Genomic DNA, 17,816 nt, shown 5'->3' on the forward strand with positions numbered 1-17,816 from the left:
GGGAGCCAGAATGAGGAGGCTGTTCTCTCCTCTCCGCTCCCCTTAATAAAACCCACATGGATAATGGACTGTGAAACAATAGCTGCCAAAGTGCCTGGAGCCCCATCTCTCTCTCCCTCCCTCTCCCCCTCCCTCCCTCTCCCCTCCCTCCCTCCCTGTCTCCATCCCGCCCTCCCTCCCTCATGCCTCTAGGGCACCTAAACACAGGCCTTCTCTCTTCCACGTTGTGCATGTATCTGTCTCAGCTGGACAGGAGTCTTCAGACCTGGGCGTCCTTTATAGGCTTACTGAACTAAGGTTATTGGACCAGGCCTGCTGGTAGCTGTGTTAGACCCAGAGTACTGGAGATGATATAGTTGTTGTTGGACCAGGCCTGCTGGTAGTTGTGTTAGACCCAGAGTACTGGAGATGATATAGTTGTTGTTGGACCATTACCAGGCCTGTTGGTAGTTAATATATAATAATATAATAATAATAATATAATATAATAATATATGCCATTTAGCAGACGATTTTATCCAAAGCGACTTACAGTCATGTGTGCATACATTCTACGTATGGGTGGTCCCGGGAATCGAACCCACTACCCTGGCGTTACAAGCGCCATGCTCTACCAACTGAGCTACAGAACCACTGTAGTTGTGTTAGACCCAGAGTACTGGAGATGATATAGTTGTTGTTGGACCATTACCAGGCCTGTTGGTAGTTGTGTTAGACCCAGAGTACTGGAGATGATATAGTTGTTGTTGGACCAGGCCTGTTGGTAGCTGTGTTAGACCCAGAGTACTGGAGATGATATAGTTGTTGTTGGACCATTACCAGGCCTGTTGGTAGCTGTGTTAGACCCAGAGTACTGGAGATGATATAGTTGTTGTGGACCATTACCAGGCCTGTTGGTAGCTGTGTTAGACCCAGAGTACTGGAGATGATATAGTTGTTGTTGGACCATTACCAGGCCTGTTGGTAGTTGTGTTAGACCCAGAGTACTGGAGATGATATAGTTGTTGTGGACCATTACCAGGCCTGTTGGTAGCTGTGTTAGACCCAGAGTACTGGAGATGATATAGTTGTTGTTGGACCAGGCCTGTTGGTAGCTGTGTTAGACCCAGAGTACTGGAGATGATATAGTTGTTGTTGGACCAGGCCTGTTGGTAGCTGTGTTAGACCCAGAGTACTGGAGATGATATAGTTGTTGTTGGACCATTACCAGGCCTGTTGGTAGTTGTGTTAGACCCAGAGTACTGGAGATGATATAGTTGTTGTGGACCATTACCAGGCCTGTTGGTAGCTGTGTTAGACCCAGAGTACTGGAGATGATATAGTTGTTGTTGGACCAGGCCTGTTGGTAGCTGTGTTAGACCCAGAGTACTGGAGATGATATAGTTGTTGTTGGACCAGGCCTGTTGGTAGCTGTGTTAGACCCAGAGTACTGGAGATGATATAGTTGTTGTTGGACCATTACCAGGCCTGTTGGTAGCTGTGTTAGACCCAGAGTACTGGAGATGATATAGTTGTTGTTGTACCAGGCCTGTTGGTAGTTGTGTTAGACCCAGAGTACTGGAGATGATATAGTTGTTGTTGGACCATTACCAGGCCTGCTGGTAGCTGTGTTAGACCCAGAGTACTGGAGATGATATAGTTGTTGTTGGACCAGGCCTGTTGGTAGCTGTGTTAGACCCAGAGTACTGGAGATGATATAGTTGTTGTTGGACCATTACCAGGCCTGCTGGTAGTTGTGTTAGACCCAGAGTACTGGAGATGATATAGTTGTTGTTGGACCAGGCCTGCTGGTAGCTGTGTTAGACCCAGAGTACTGGAGATGATATAGTTGTTGTTGGACCAGGCCTGCTGGTAGTTGTGTTAGACCCAGAGTACTGGAGATGATATAGTTGTTGTTGGACCAGGCCTGCTGGTAGTTGTGTTAGACCCAGAGTACTGGAGATGATATAGTTGTTGTTGGACCAGGCCTGCTGGTAGCTGTGTTAGACCCAGAGTACTGGAGATGATATAGTTGTTGTTGTACCAGGCCTGTTGGTAGTTGTGTTAGACCCAGAGTACTGGAGATGATATAGTTGTTGTTGGACCATTACCAGGCCTGTTGGTAGTTGTGTTAGACCCAGAGTACTGGAGATGATATAGTTGTTGTTGGACCATTACCAGGCCTGTTGGTAGCTGTGTTAGACCCAGAGTACTGGAGATGATATAGTTGTTGTTGGACCATTACCAGGCCTGCTGGTAGCTGTGTTAGACCCAGAGTACTGGAGATGATATAGTTGTTGTTGGACCATTACCAGGCCTGTTGGTAGCTGTGTTAGACCCAGAGTACTGGAGATGATATAGTTGTTGTTGGACCAGGCCTGCTGGTAGTTGTGTTAGACCCAGAGTACTGGAGATGATATAGTCGTTGTTGGACCATTACCAGGCCTGCTGGTAGCTGTGTTAGACCCAGAGTACTGGAGATGATATAGTTGTTGTTGGACCAGGCCTGCTGGTAGTTGTGTTAGACCCAGAGTACTGGAGATGATATAGTTGTTGTTGGACCAGGCCCATTACCAGGCCTGTTGGTAGCTGTGTTAGACCCAGAGTACTGGAGATGATATAGTTGTTGTTGGACCAGGCCTGTTGGTAGCTGTGTTAGACCCAGAGTACTGGAGATGATATAGTTGTTGTTGGACCATTACCAGGCCTGCTGGTAGTTGTGTTAGACCCAGAGTACTGGAGATGATATAGTTGTTGACCATTACCAGGCCTGTTGGTAGTTGTGTTAGACCCAGAGTACTGGAGATGATATAGTTGTTGTTGGACCATTACCAGGCCTGCTGGTAGCTGTGTTAGACCCAGAGTACTGGAGATGATATAGTTGTTGTTGGACCAGGCCTGCTGGTAGCTGTGTTAGACCCAGAGTACTGGAGATGATATAGTTGTTGTTATGTTGTCTGTGTTATGACATCTATCTAACACAATAATCCTGGTTGTAGTTACTCTGTTGATCTCCCAAAACGACTGCATCTCAACGGCTGCGTGAGCTAATGTTGGCTGGATAGTGTGGTTCCACTACTGTCTCTCTATTCCCCTGACTGGGTCTGCTGCCCGTCCTCTCTCTCTGTGCTGTACTGTGGCTACTACAGCACGGCTGCTTACGGAGCAGAACTGGAACATACCAAATAGGAGAAAGCTTTTGATTTACACCCCACAGAGTTGAGTTGGTTCACCCCAGTTATTGTTTAGTGCCACGGGGCAGACCTAAGTTGTTGCTTTTTGTCAAACGGAACCTGGAGCTCATTGGTGAAGATGAAATCCCACTGAAAGAGGATTTGGGAGACGTGGTGCTTATGTGTGTGTGTGTGTGTGTGTGTGTGTGTGTGTGTGTGTGTGTGTGTGTGTGTGTGTGTGTGTGTGTGTGTGTGTGTGTGTGTGTGTGTGTGTGTGTGTGTGTGTGTGTGTGTGTGTGTGTGTGTGTGTGTGTATGTATGTATGTATGTATGTATTTAATTATGCATATGTGCAGTATATTGTTGGATTTCCGTATTCCAAGAGAATGTACGTATATTCAGGCCAAACTCTCATGGACATGCCCTTACACACCCACACGTACACCTGTGTTGCCTCTGCTGGATGGCAGTAGTGTTTGCTGTGGTAATGCATTCACTGATCCGCGCTACAGGAAGGACACAGATGCACATCAGCTGTGGCGCAGGTCTCCCTGTGCCAGGAGAGGAGAGGCGAGAAGTGGGGCACATACCTGGCTCACGTGTTCTGCCCCCCTCCTCTCCTATTCCCCTCACCGCCCAACGTTCCGCTTCGCTGGGCCAGAAAGGGTCAGTGCCCCTGGGGTGGGGTGGGGGGCAGCTGGAACCCCTCCCCACCCCCACCCCCACCCAGCCCCCTTCCTCCTCTCTTTACCATCACACACCTTCAGACTTCAGTGAACAAACAGGGTTCAGATGAGCATGGGCAGATGAACCCAGTAACTTCTGTTGAACTCATCCTCTCTCAGTGCCAGAATACTGCGGTTGTGTTTTTGACTGCTCAGTGCCTTATGCTTACAGGAGATACATCAAAACAAACAGGTGCACTGGCCTCAGCACAATTCATATTGCTCTCCCGGCACCTGTAAAATACAATTATTTATTTTGGTTTGTGGGGGAAAGGGAATGTAGATTTTCATAGACTAATACGACATTCAAAGAGGACCCAGTGGAGTGACAGTGTCTCCTCTCCATATGCTGGGCCAGGCAGCCAGCCAGGCACATTGGGTCCATGGCTTAGGTGTGAGGTTATCATACCATCATACACATTTGCTCTCCTTTCTGTCACGAGTTCCTGCAGCACTGGAAAATGGGTCACGTGAAAACTGAAGAAAATACATCTTTTTTTTTTCTGATGTGTTCTCTTGGCAGTTTGTTGTCAGTATTTGTTTTGGATGATGGCTGACAAACAGGCAGCTTGCCTTCGCTGATAGATACCATCTCAATTATGACTTATTCTTTCCCCCGAAATAGGTAATAAAAATATCAACTCCAACTTGTATCTTTTTTCTTGAAGTCGTTAAGTTCAATAAACAAGGGCTCATTAGTGTGCTCTTGTCTCAGAGAGCAGATTCGATTGCGGTGCTGTAATTAGCTGGGCTAGTGTTAGCTAATTCTCCTGGTTGAGCGAGAGAGAGAGAGAGGGAGAGTGTGAGAGAGAGAGAGAGAGAGAGAGAGAGAGAGAGAGAGAGAGAGAGAGAGAGAGAGAGAGAGAGAGAGGGAGAGAGAGTGTGAGAGAGAGAGAGAGAGAGAGAGAGAGAGAGAGAGAGAGAGAGAGAGAGAGAGAGAGAGAGAGAGAGAGAGAGAGAGAGAGAGAGAGAGAGAGAGAGAGAGAGAGAGAGAGAGAGAGAGAGAGAGAGAGAGAGAGAGAGAGATCTGAGGGTGAGTGATTCACTAATTAGATCTCTCTCATAAGACCCCGGGATAGACTGCAGATAATCCCTCTGAATAATTACAAAACATGATAATGAAGCCTTATTATTTTGTTAAAATAACAAATGTCATATTTACTGTGGTTTATTCTCTCTCATTTGTAAACACACAATATGAAGCGTTGGGATTTCAGTGGGGAAACATGTTTATTGCATGATTTTTTATCTGCGAGGAAAGCTGTTACAGTCATTTTCCACTACCTGATTGAGGTTATCTACATATGAAATGGATGCCCTGTGCGGTGTGTGTTACTATCTACCTGTTTGTGTGTGTGTGTGTGTGTGTGTGTGTGTGTGTGTGTGTGTGTGTGTGTGTGTGTGTGTGTGTGTGTGTGTGTGTGTGTGTGTGTGTGTGTGTGTGTGTGTGTGTGTGTGTGTGTGTGTGTGTGTAGGAGGATCATTGATAGCTATGGTGCTATTAACTTTAAAAAGTTTGGATCACCAGAAAAATATATGTAAAACATGGATTGAGATTTAGCCTATATGAATCCTACTCAGTTTTGAACCACACCTCCTGAAGAATCTTTTTTTAACTTTCTTTCTGTATCACTAAATATTTGCATAATGGTGCCGTTACCAGTTTGTTAGGGCGATATGGGCAAAGAAATCTAAATGTGATTTTTCAAACAAATATTGCAATTTGACTTGCAATATACAGTAGATCAAAACACTTGGGTGAACTGTTGGAATCATAATAATTATTCATCTAATTCTACGGTTGGCATGACAACAAATGAAAAGCAAGGTAGGAGTTATGACAGTGTAGGAACCAAAGTGCTGGTCAGTATTTCTCAGGGGACCCTAGAATTTGAATAGATGCATAGATGTTACATTTAGACAACGATTTTAGAATAGGTTATCAGATTCAGAACATGCCGTTGTACAGACAACATACTGATCTACAGGACACCATCACTGGTAGTCACCTGAATTAGAGATCATGTTTGCTTTGCCCTAGCTAGTGCATTTAGCTAGCTAGCCAGCAAGCTACACTAAACAAAAATATAAACAATTTCAAACATTTTACTGAGTTACACTTCATATAAGGAAATCAGTCAATTGAAATAAATTCATTAGGCCCTAATCTATGGATGATATACAGTATATATATATATAATATTTTTTTTTACCCTTTTTCTCCCCAATTTCGTGGTATCCAATTGTTAGTTACAGTCTTGTCCCATCGCTGCAACACCCGTACGGACTCGGGAGAGGCGAAGGTCGAGAACCATGCCTCCTCCGAAACCCAACCAAGCCCCACTGCTTCTTGACACACTGTTCGCTTAACACGGAAGCCAGCCGCACCAATGTGTCGGAGGAAACACTGTACACCTGGCGACCGTGTCAGCGTGCACTGCGCCCGGCCCACCACAGGAGTCGCTGGAGCGCGATGGGACAAGGACATTCCAGCCGGACAAACCCTCTCCAGACGACACTAGGCCAGTTATGCGCCGCCTCCACCATCTCCCGGTCATGGCCAGACGCGACACAGCCCGGGATCGAAACCCGGATCTGTAGTGACGCCTCAAGCACTGCATTGCATTGCCTTAGACCGCTGTGCCACTCAGGAGGCCCCATCTATGGATTTCACATGACTGTGAATACAAATATGCATCTGTTGGTTACAGATAGCTTTAAAAAACGGTTGGGGCATGGGTCAGAAAACCAGTCAGTATCTGGTGTGGGTCAGAAAACCAGTCAGTATCTGGTGTGGGTCAGAAAACCAGTCAGTATCTGGTGTGGGTCAGAAAACCAGTCAGTATCTGGTGTGGGTCAGAAAACCAGTCAGTATCTGGTGTGGGTCAGAAAACCAGTCAGTATCTGGTGTGGGTCAGAAAACCAGTCAGTATCTGGTGTGGGTCAGAAAACCAGTCAGTATCTGGTGTGGGTCAGAAAACCAGTCAGTATCTGGTGTGGGTCAGAAAACCAGTCAGTATCTGGTGTGGGTCAGTAAACCAGTCAGTATCTGGTGTGGGTCAGAAAACCAGTCAGTATCTGGTGTGGGTCAGAAAACCAGTCAGTATCTGGTGTGGGTCAGAAAACCAGTCAGTATCTGGTGTGGGTCAGAAAACCAGTCAGTATCTGGTGTGGGTCAGAAAACCAGTCAGTATCTGGTGTGGGTCAGAAAACCAGTCAGTATCTGGTGTGGGTCAGAAAACCAGTCAGTATCTGGTGTGGGTCAGAAAACCAGTCAGTATCTGGTGTGGGTCAGAAAACCAGTCAGTATCTGGTGTGGGTCAGAAAACCAGTCAGTATCTGGCGTGGCTCAGAAAACCAGTCAGTATCTGGCGTGGCTCAGAAAACCAGTCAGTATCTGGTGTGGCTCAGAAAACCAGTCAGTATCTGGTGTGGCTCAGAAAACCAGTCAGTATCTGGTGTGGCTCAGAAAACCAGTCAGTATCTGGTGTGGCTCAGAAAACCAGTCAGTATCTGGTGTGGCTCAGAAAACCAGTCAGTATCTGGTGTGGCTCAGAAAACCAGTCAGTATCTGGTGTGGCTCAGAAAACCAGTCAGTATCTGGTGTGGATCAGAAAACCAGTCAGTATCTGGTGTGGGTCAGAAAACCAGTCAGTATCTGGTGTGGGTCAGAAAACCAGTCAGTATCTGGTATGGGTCAGAAAACCAGTCAGTATCTGGTGTGGGTCAGAAAACCAGTCAGTATCTGGTGTGGGTCAGAAAACCAGTCAGTATCTGGTGTGGGTCAGAAAACCAGTCAGTATCTGGTGTGGGTCAGAAAACCAGTCAGTATCTGGTGTGGGTCAGAAAACCAGTCAGTATCTGGTGTGGGTCAGAAAACCAGTCAGTATCTGGTGTGACCACCATTTCCCTCATGCCGCGCGACACATCTCCTTTGCATGGAGTTGATTGTGGGACATTGTCCAACTCCTCTTCTGGCTGTATGAATTTGCTGGATATTGGCGTGAACTGGAACACGCTGTCGTAAATGTTGATCCAGAGCATCCCAAACATGCTCAACTGTAACATTTTCCATTTACCATAACCACACTGCCACCATGGTACAGCTGAAACTGGGATTCGTCCCTGAAGAGCACACTTCTCCAGCGTGCCAGTGGCCATCGAAGGTGAGCATTTGCCCACTGAAATTGGTTACGACGCCAAACTGCAGTAAGTTCAAGACCTTGGTGTGGACAACGAGCATGCAGAGGTTTGGCCCTAATGGTTTCTGACAGTTTGTACAGAAATTCTTCGGTTGTGCAAACCTACAGTTTAATCAGCTGTCCTGGTGGCTGGTCTCAGACGATTCCTCAGGTGAAGAAGCCGAATGTGGAGGTCCTGGACTGGCGTGGTTATACAGTATGTGGTCTGAGGTTGTGAGGCTGGTTGGCAAATTCTACTGCCAAATTCTCTAAAACTGCCAAATTCTCTAAAACGACATTGGAGGTGGCTTATGGTAGAGAAATTAACATTCAATTTTGTGGACAACATTTGAGAGAAATGTGCATTTTTGTGCATATGTGCCATTTCGGGGATCTTTTATTTCAGCTTATGGGACCAACACCTTTATGTTTTGTATTTTTATTCAGTGTAGATAGCGATTAGCAATAGCAATTAGCTTTAAAGGCGCTGCATGGTCAATTCGGCGTCTGCATTGGCCATGCAGCATTTACAGTGAGATCGCCTCTGCAGAAGTCAGGACATTCATACTTCTTGCGCTTCGCCCAGCAGCGTTGTTGTGAAGGAAGTTGTTAAGGAAGTGAGTTCGTGTTTATACAGGACCTCTCGCCATCACCGACCGTCAACCAATCATGTCAATGCGGAGCTATACACATTTTGAGATACACACAACGATGCGGTACGGAGCTCAATTTGGCCTCTTCATGCCTCCGGAGGCTCCTCTATTGCGTCACACCATCCATATGGCGCCTCCAACCACATTTTCAGATCAAGCATAAATTATCTCTTAGTCGCATGCCAGCTTCTTTAGCCGAACTAACTCACATTTTGCGAAGAAAGATACACAAATTAATATTATAATAGAGAAAACATGGATTGAATTTTAGAAGCAACGTGGAAAGTGGTAGCCTGTTGTTGCTTTGGAGGAATCTGTTAAGTGCATGCTGAGAGAAACAGGAAGTGTCTGTGTGTGAGCTGTGTGCCTGTTGAGTGACAGGGGGCGGGGCTTCAGACTGTTTAGAATATTGTCAGGCATTGAGTTTTTTTTATCGGAATCTTTTTTTTGTCACACGGTGCTTCCAAAATAAAACTCCCAAGTCGCACAGCAAAATATTTGGTGGCGCTTTAGATGAATGTATGTCTATCTATCTAACTCGATGTATAAGAGCAACTGCTTTCCCTGCTCTGCCATATGCTCCTCTCAATCAATCACATTTATTTATAAAACCCTTTTTACATTAGCAGATGTCACAAAGTGCTGTACAGAAACCCAGTTTAAACCCCAAAGAGCAGGCAGTGCGGATGTAGAAGCACGGTGGCTAGGAAAAACTCGTCTTCTCTCCCTGTCTGTGCTGTGACCTCTCCGAGCCTCAGTCAGATTATTTTAAATACCTTAATCCTGCTCATTGACATGGACACAAAAGCCCACTGACATCTAATAGATGCCTCTTCACTTTCCCCTTTTCCTCTGCTTCAGACTGGCTTCAGTTCAGATCAGCCCTCCCTCCACTCTCCCGTTCACCCTCCTCCTCGTCCCTCCACTCTCCCGTTCACCCTCCTCCTCCTCCCTCCACTCTCCCGTTCACCCTCCTCCTCATCCCTCCACTCTCCCGTTCACCCTCCTCCTCGTCCCTCCACTCTCCCGTTCACCCTCCTCCTCGTCCCTCCACTCTCCCGTTCACCCTCCTCCTCGTCCCTCCACTCTCCCATCCACCCTCCTCCTCCTCCCTCCACTCTCCCGTTCACCCTCCTCCTCGTCCCTCCACTCTCCCATTCACCCTCCTCCTCCTCCCTCCACTCCCCCATCCACCCTCCTCCTCCTCCTCCCTCATCCCTCCAATCTCCCACCAACCCTCCTCCTCCCCCTACTCTCCTCATCCACCCTCTTCCTCCTCCTCCCTCCACTTTCCCATCCACCCTCCTCCTCCTCCTCCCTCCACTCTCCCATCCACCCTCCTCCTCCTCCTCCCTCCACTCTCCCATCCACCCTCATCCTCCTCCCTCCACTCTCCCATCCACCCTCTTCCTCCTCCCTCCACTCTCCCATCCACCCTCCTCTTCCTCCCTCCACTCTCCCATCCAATCTCCTCCTCTTCCCTCTACTCTCCCATCCACCCTCCTCTTCCTCCCTCTACTCTCCCATACACCCTCCTCCTTCTCTCCCCACTCTCTCATACACCCATCTCCTCCTCCCTCCACTCTCCCATCCACCCTCCACCTCCTCCCTCTATTCTCCCATACACCCTCCTCCTTCTCTCCCCACTCTCCCCATCCAACCTCCTCTGCCTCCCCCCACTCCCCCCATCCAACCTCCTCCCCACACTCCCCCATCCAACCTCCTCCCCCACTCCCCCCATCCAACCTCCTCCCCCACTACCCCCATCCAACCTCCTCCCCCACTCTCCCCATCCAACCTCCTCCCCCACTCTCCCCATCCAACCTCCTCCCCCACTCTCCCCATACAAATTCCTCCCCCACTCTCCCCATCCAACCTCCTCCCCCCACTCTCCCCATCCAACCTCCTCCCCCCACTCTCCCCATCCAACCTCCTCCCCCCACTCTCCCCATCCAACCTCCTCCCCCACTCTCCCCGTCCAACCTCCTCCCTCCACTCTCCCCATCCAACCTCCTCCCCCCACTCCCCCATCCAACCTCCTCCCCCACTCTCCCCATCCAACCTCCTCCCCCCACTCTCCCCATACAAATTCCTCCTCCCAATCCCCCTTCCTCTTCCCTCTAACCTCCCATCAACCCTCCTCCCCTTCCCCCGCTCTCCCCATCCACCCTCATCCTTCTCCTCCCTCCACTCCCCCATCCACCCTCCTCCTCCTCCTCCTCCTCCCTCATCCCTCCAATCTCCCACCAACCCTCCTCCTCCCCCCCCACTCACCCCATCCACCCTCCCTCTCCTCCTCTCCCCACCCCCCCCATCCACCCTCCCCCTCCTCCTCTCCCCACTCCCCCCATCCACCCTCCACCCACCTCCTCCACTCAGCCCCACAGAGAGACCTCTATTGTCTACTGCCTCGACCCCCCCATTCACTTGTTTTTCTGTTTGGAGAAAGCCTTCAGATGTGGATAAATACTTGTGTCCCAAAGTGAGCTTAGATGGAACAGTTTCAAAGAGAATATTTATTGTAAGTGTGTGTCTGGTGTGTGTGTGTGTGGTGTGTGTGTGTGTCTGGTGTGTGTGTCTGTTGTCTGGTGTGTGTGTGTGTGTCTGGTGTGTGTGTGTCTGGTGTGTTTGTGTGTCTGGTGTCTGGTGTGTGTATGTGTATGTGTTTGTTTGTGTGTGTGTGTGTGGTGTGGTGTGTGTGGTGTGGTTTGTGTGTTTTTCTGGCGTGTGTGTGTGCCTGGTGTGTGTATGTGCCTGTGTGTGTGTGTGTGTGTGTGTGTGTGTGTGTGTGTGTGTGTGTGTGTGTGTGTGTGTGTGTGTCTGTTGTGCGTTTGTGCCTGGTGTGTGTGTGTGCCTGGTGTGTGTGTGTGTGTGCCCGGTGTGTGTGTGTGCCCGGTGTGTGTGTGTGTGTCTGTTGTGCGTGTGTGCGTGCGTCCGTACGTGTGTGTACTCTATCTACTGATTGTCTCATCTGGTCTGAAGGATGGCATGGTATCAGTACATCACAAGCCCATTTCCTGTTGCCTCATTTGAAACATCTCAGTTTACACACAGTCCATTATTCCTTGGTCTGGAGATTCTCCGATCAGGAGGGTGTCTGTGTGTATGTGTGCATTAGGGTGTGTGTGATTGGTTGTGTGTGTCTCTCTCAACTCTAAAGATCCCTGTCAATGGGCCTCATTCGTCACCCTTTCACATAGGGCTAGTTACACTATACGCAAAAGAAGTGAGACATTTGTACATCACAGGCCTCTCTTTCTCTCATTCTCTCACTCCTTCTCTCATTCTCTCTCTCTCTCTCTCTCTCTGTCTCTCTCTCTCTTTCTCTCTCTCTCTCTCTCTCTCTCTCTCTCTCTCTCTCTCTCTCTCTCTCTCTCTCTCTCTCTCTCTCTCTCTCTCTCTCTCTCTCTCTCTCTCTCTCTCTCTCTCTCTCTCTCTCTCTCTCTCTCTCTCTCTCTCTCTCTCTCTTTCTCCCTCCCCTCTCTCTTGGCATGGGAAACATATGTTAACATTGCCAAAGCAAGTGAAATAGATAAAAAAGTGTTCCAAAACAATAAAGACATTTCAAATGTCATATTATGTCTATACACAGTGTTGTTACGATGTGCAAATAGTTCAAGTACAAAAGGGAAAATTAATAAACATAAATATGGGTTGTATTTACAATGGTGTTTGTTCTTCACTGGTTGACGTTTTCTTGTGGCAACAGGTCACAAATCTTGCTGCTGTGATGGCACACAGTGGTATTTCACCCAGTAGATATGGGAGTTTTTCAAACATTAGATTTTTTTGTGGATCTGTGTAATCTGAGGGAAATATGTGTCTCTAATATCGTCATACATTGGGCAGGAGGTTAGGAAGTGCAGCTCAGTTTCCACCTCATTTTGTGGGCAGTGAGCACATAGCCCGTCTTCTTTTGAGAGCCATGTCTATGCTCACTGAGTCTGTACATAGTCAAAGCTTTCCTTAAGTTTGGGTCAGTCATGGTGGTCAGGTATTCTGCCACTGTGTACTCTCTGTTTAGGGCCAAATAGCATTCTAGTTTGCTCAGTTTTTTTGTTAATTCTTTCCAATGTGTCAAGTAATTATCTTTTTGTTTTCTCATGATTTGGTTGGGTCTAATTGTGCTGCTGTCCTGGGGCTCTGTAGGGGGTGTTTGTGTTTGTGAACGGAACCCCAGGACCAGCTTGCTTAGGGGACTCTTCTCCAGGTTCATTTCTCTGTAGGCGATGGCTTTGTTACAGATGGTTTGGGAATTGCTTCCTTTTTAGGTTGTTGTAGAATTTAATGTATCTTTACTGGATTTAGTGGATATCGGCCTAATTCTGCTCTGCATGCATTATTTGGTGTTTTACGTTGTACATAGAGGATAATTTTGCAGAATTCTGCATGCAGTCTCAATTTGGTGTTTGTCCCATTTTGTGAATTCTTGGTTGGTGAGCAGACCCCAGACCCTCTTTCTCTCTCTCTCTCTCTCTCTCTCTCTCTCTCTCTCTCTCTCTCTCTCTCTCTCTCTCTCTCTCTCTCTCTCTCTCTCTCTCTCTCTCTCTCTCTCTCTCTTTCTCTCTCCACCTCCTTCCTTCTCTCCGTGGCCCTGCGGGGATAGGATAGAGATACTACCGACCACACAGCTCAGCTCAGGCTGTTCAAGGCTGCAAGGCTGAGGGGCTCAGAGGTTCAGACAGCAGTGTCTCTGGGGCTCAGCTCTAGGGTACTAGGGGGTTGCTGGGGCTGCTTGTGTGTGTCATCCCGGGGTGGGGGTTGTGGGGTTTAGAGGGGTAGTACCATTGGGGAGGAGGTTGGGGGTTGCAGAGGAAGCCACCTCCTGTTACGGAGATAAGGGCCAGTGTTGGGCGGGAGATTGTGGAGTTCCGTCAATCAAAGTCAGACAGACAGGTGGAGAGAGAGGGGGAACCCGGGCTGTCAATCACACATCGACTGGGGGTTCCAGTGGTTTTCTCTTTAATAACAGAGACAGCCAGAGACAGCCTGTCGTGTGCAGCAGGTTCTGGTGGCCTTTGATATTTCAGAGGAGATGTATTGAATTTCACTCACTATCACACACATCCTTCTCCTCTAGGAATGAAAGGTAAAGATGGGGTTAGGCTGAATGGGAAAGGCGGGGTTAAGGTGAATGGGATATACAGGGTTAAGGTGAATGGGATAGACAGGGTTAAGGTGAATGGGATAGACAGGGTTATGGTGAATGGGGTAGACAGGGTTATGGTGAATGGGATAGACAGGGTTAAGGTGAATGGGATAGACAGGGTTAAGGTGAATGGGATAGACAGGGTTAAGGTGAATGGGATAGACAGGGTTAAGGTGAATGGGATAGACAGGGTTAAGGTGAATGGGATAGACAGGGTTATGGTGAATGGGATAGACAGGGTTATGGTGAATGGGATAGACAGGGTTATGGTGAATGGGATAGACAGGGTTATGGTGAATGGGATAGACAGGGTTAAGGTGAATGGGATAGACAGGGTTAAGGTGAATGGGATAAACAGGGTTAAGGTGAATGGGATATACAGGGTTATGGTGAATGGGATAGACAGGGTTATGGTGAATGGGATAGACAGGGTTATGGTGAATGGGATAGACAGGGTTAAGGTGAATGGGATAGACAGGGTTATGGTGAATGGGATAGACAGGGTTATGGTGAATGGGATAGACAGGGTTATGGTGAATGGGATAGACAGGGTTAAGGTGAATGGGATAGACAGGGTTATGGTGAATGGGATAGACAGGGTTATGGTGAATGGGATAGACAGGGTTAAGGTGAATGGGATAGACAGGGTTATGGTGAATGGGATAGACAGGGTTATGGTGAATGGGATAGACAGGGTTAAGGTGAATGGGATAGACAGGGTTATGGTGAATGGGATAGACAGGGTTATGGTGAATGGGATAGACAGGGTTATGGTGAATGGGATAGACAGGGTTATGGTGAATGGGATAGACAGGGTTATGGTGAATGGGATAGACAGGGTTAAGGTGAATGGGATAGACAGGGTTATGGTGAATGGGATAGACAGGGTTATGGTCAATGGGATAGACAGGGTTAAGGTGAATGGGATAGACAGGGTTATGGTGAATGGGATAGACAGGGTTATGGTGAATGGGATAGACAGGGTTATGGTGAATGGGGATAGACAGGGTTAAGGTGAATGGGATAGACAGGGTTATGGTGAATGGGATAGACAGGGTTATGGTGAATGGGATAGACAGGGTTAAGGTGAATGGGATAGACAGGGTTATGGTGAATGGGATAGACAGGGTTAAGGTGAATGGGATAGACAGGGTTAAGGTGAATGGGATAGACAGGGTTATGGTGAATGGGATAGACAGGGTTATGGTGAATGGGATAGACAGGGTTATGGTGAATGGGATAGACAAGGTTAAGGTGAATGGGTTGACAGGGTTAAGTTGAATGGGATAGACAGGGTTAAGGTGAATGGGATAGACAGGGTTAAGGTGAATGGGATAGACAGGGTTAAGGTGAATGGGATAGACAGGGTTAAGGTGAATGGGATAGACAGGGTTAAGGTGAATGGGATAGTCAGGGTTATGGTGAATGGGATAGACAGGGTTAAGGTGAATGGGATAGACAGGGTTAAGGTGAATGGGATAGACAGGGTTAAGGTGAATGGGATAGACAGGGTTAAGGTGAATGGGATAGACAGGGTTAAGGTGAATGGGATAGACAGGGTTAGGGTGAATGGGATAGACAGGGTTAAGGTGAATGGGATAGACCGGGTTAAAGTGAATGGGATAGACAGGGTTAAGGTGAATGGGAAAGATGCCCCGGGGAACACAGCCAAGGGATTCATTTGAAATGGAGAGGGTCATGATGTTATTCACTAATCTATCTTCACCCAATTTTCACCAAGTTTTTATTGTCCTCTGATAGGTCTCCCCCTGATAGGTCTCCCCCTGATAGGTCTCCCTCTGATAGGTCTTCCTCTGATAGGTCTCCCCCTGATAGGGCTCCCCCTGATAGGTCTTCCTCTGATAGGTCTCCCCCTGATAGGTCTTCCCCTGATAGGTCTCCCCCTGATAGGTCTTCCTCTGATAGGTCTTCCTCTGATAGGTCTTCCCCTGCTAGGTCGCCCTCTGATAGGTCTTCCCCTGATAGGTCTCCCTCTGATAGGTCTCCCTCTGATAGGTCTTCCTCTGATAGGTCTCCCTCTGATAGGTCTTCCTCTGATAGGTCTCCCTCTGATAGGTCTTCCTCTGATAGGTCTTCCTCTGATAGGTCTCCCTCTGATAGGTCTCCCTCTGATAGGTCTTCCTCTGATAGGTCTTCCTCTGATAGGTCTCCCTCTGATAGGTCTTCCTCTGATAGGTCTTCCTCTGATAGGTCTCCCTCTGATAGGTCTCCCTCTGATAGGTCTTCCTCTGATAGGTCTCCCTCTGATAGGTATTCCTCTGATAGGTCTTCCTCTGATAGGTTTTCCTCTGATAGGTCTCCCTCTGATAGGTATTCCTCTGATAGGTCTTCCTCTGATCGGTCTCCCTCTGATAGGTCTCCCTCTGATAGGTATTCCTCTGATAGGTCTTCCTCTGATCGGTCTCCCTCTGATAGGTCTTCCTCTGATAGGTCTTCCTCTGATAGGTCTTCCTCTGATAGGTCTTCCTCTGATAGGTCTTCCTCTGATAGGTCTTCCTCTGATAGGTCTTCCTCTGATAGGTCTTCCTCTGATAGGTCTTCCTCTGATCGGTCTCCCTCTGATAGGTCTCCCTCTGATAGGTCTTCCTCTGATAGGTCTCCCTCTGATAGGTCTCCCTCTGATAGGTCTTCCTCTGATAGGTCTTCCTCTGATAGGTCTCCCTCTGATAGGTATTCCTCTGATAGGTCTTCCTCTGATCGGTCTCCCTCTGATAGGTCTTCCTCTGATAGGTCTCCCTCTGGGCCAGACATCTGCAAAACACAGACCTCCACAAACAGGTGAAATTAAAGTCAATTTATAGTACAGAATATTCTACAACAAGACTCCTTTGTTACATGTCTCCCTTACAGTGCCTTCAGAAAGTATTCATACTCCTTGACTTACTCTTACTTATGTTGTTGTTTTACAGCCTGAATTCAACATGGATTAAATACATCTACCTAAATCTATCTAATAAAAATCCCATAATGACAAAGTGAAACATGATTTTAGAAATGTTCGTACATTTATTGAAAATGAAATACATAAATATCTAATTTACATAAGTAGTCACCCTCCTTAGTCAACACTTGTTAGAATCACCTTTGGCAGTGATTACAGCTGTGAGTATTTCTGAGTAAGTCTCTAAGAGCTGTGTGAGTATTTCTGGGTAGGTCTCTAAGAGCTGTGTGAGTATTTCTGGGTAGGTCTCTAAGAGCTGTGTGAGTCTTTCTGGGTAAGTCTCTAAGAGCTTTGCACACCTGGATTATACAATATTTGCACATTATTCTTTAAAAAAATCTTCAAGCTCTGTCAAGTTGGTTGTTGATCATTCCTAGACAGCCATTTTCAAGTCTTGCCATAGATTTTCAAGGCGATTGAATTTAACTAGGCCACTCAAAAAAAACTGTAACTAGGCCACTCAGGAACATTCAATGTCGTCTTGGTAAGCAACTCCAGTGTATATTTGGCCTTGTGTTTTAGGTCAGCTTTTCCCAAGGGGTGTTTTTTTTTTTTTTTCTTCCCCTAACACTACACAGCTGATTCAAATGATCCAAGCTGGATGAGTATTTGAATCAGCTGTGTAGCGCTGGGGGTCCCGATGACTGAGTAGGAAACCCTGTTATAGGTTATTGATCTGCTGAAAGGTGAATTTGTCTCCCCAGTATCTGTTGGAAAGTAGACTGAACCATGTTATCCTCTAGGAGTTTGGCTGAGCTTAGCTCTATTCTGTTTCTGGCAATGACAAGAAAAGGACTGAGTTAGAAAGGACACCTGCATCTTTGTAGTGACCGGGTGTAATGATACACCATCCAAAGTGTAATGAATAACTTCACCATAATCAAAGGGATATTCAATTTTTACCCATCTACCAATAGGTGCCCTTCTTTGCAAGGCATTGGAAAAACTCCCTGGTTTTTGTGGTTGAAACTGTGTTTTAAATTCACTGCTTGAC

The 17,816-nt window shown here is 47.4% G+C and overlaps 1 protein-coding gene across 4 annotated transcripts in view; it reads left to right on the forward strand.

Annotated features, from left to right (window-relative positions):
• LOC118390676 (transcription factor COE1-A-like) overlaps positions 1-17,816 on the forward strand; it is a 362,338-nt gene that overhangs the window by 42,778 nt on the left and 301,744 nt on the right. The window lies entirely within an intron of this gene.

This window comes from Oncorhynchus keta, chromosome 11, assembly GCF_023373465.1.
Source record: "Oncorhynchus keta strain PuntledgeMale-10-30-2019 chromosome 11, Oket_V2, whole genome shotgun sequence".
In the NCBI taxonomy this organism is placed as follows: Eukaryota; Metazoa; Chordata; class Actinopteri; order Salmoniformes; family Salmonidae; genus Oncorhynchus; species Oncorhynchus keta.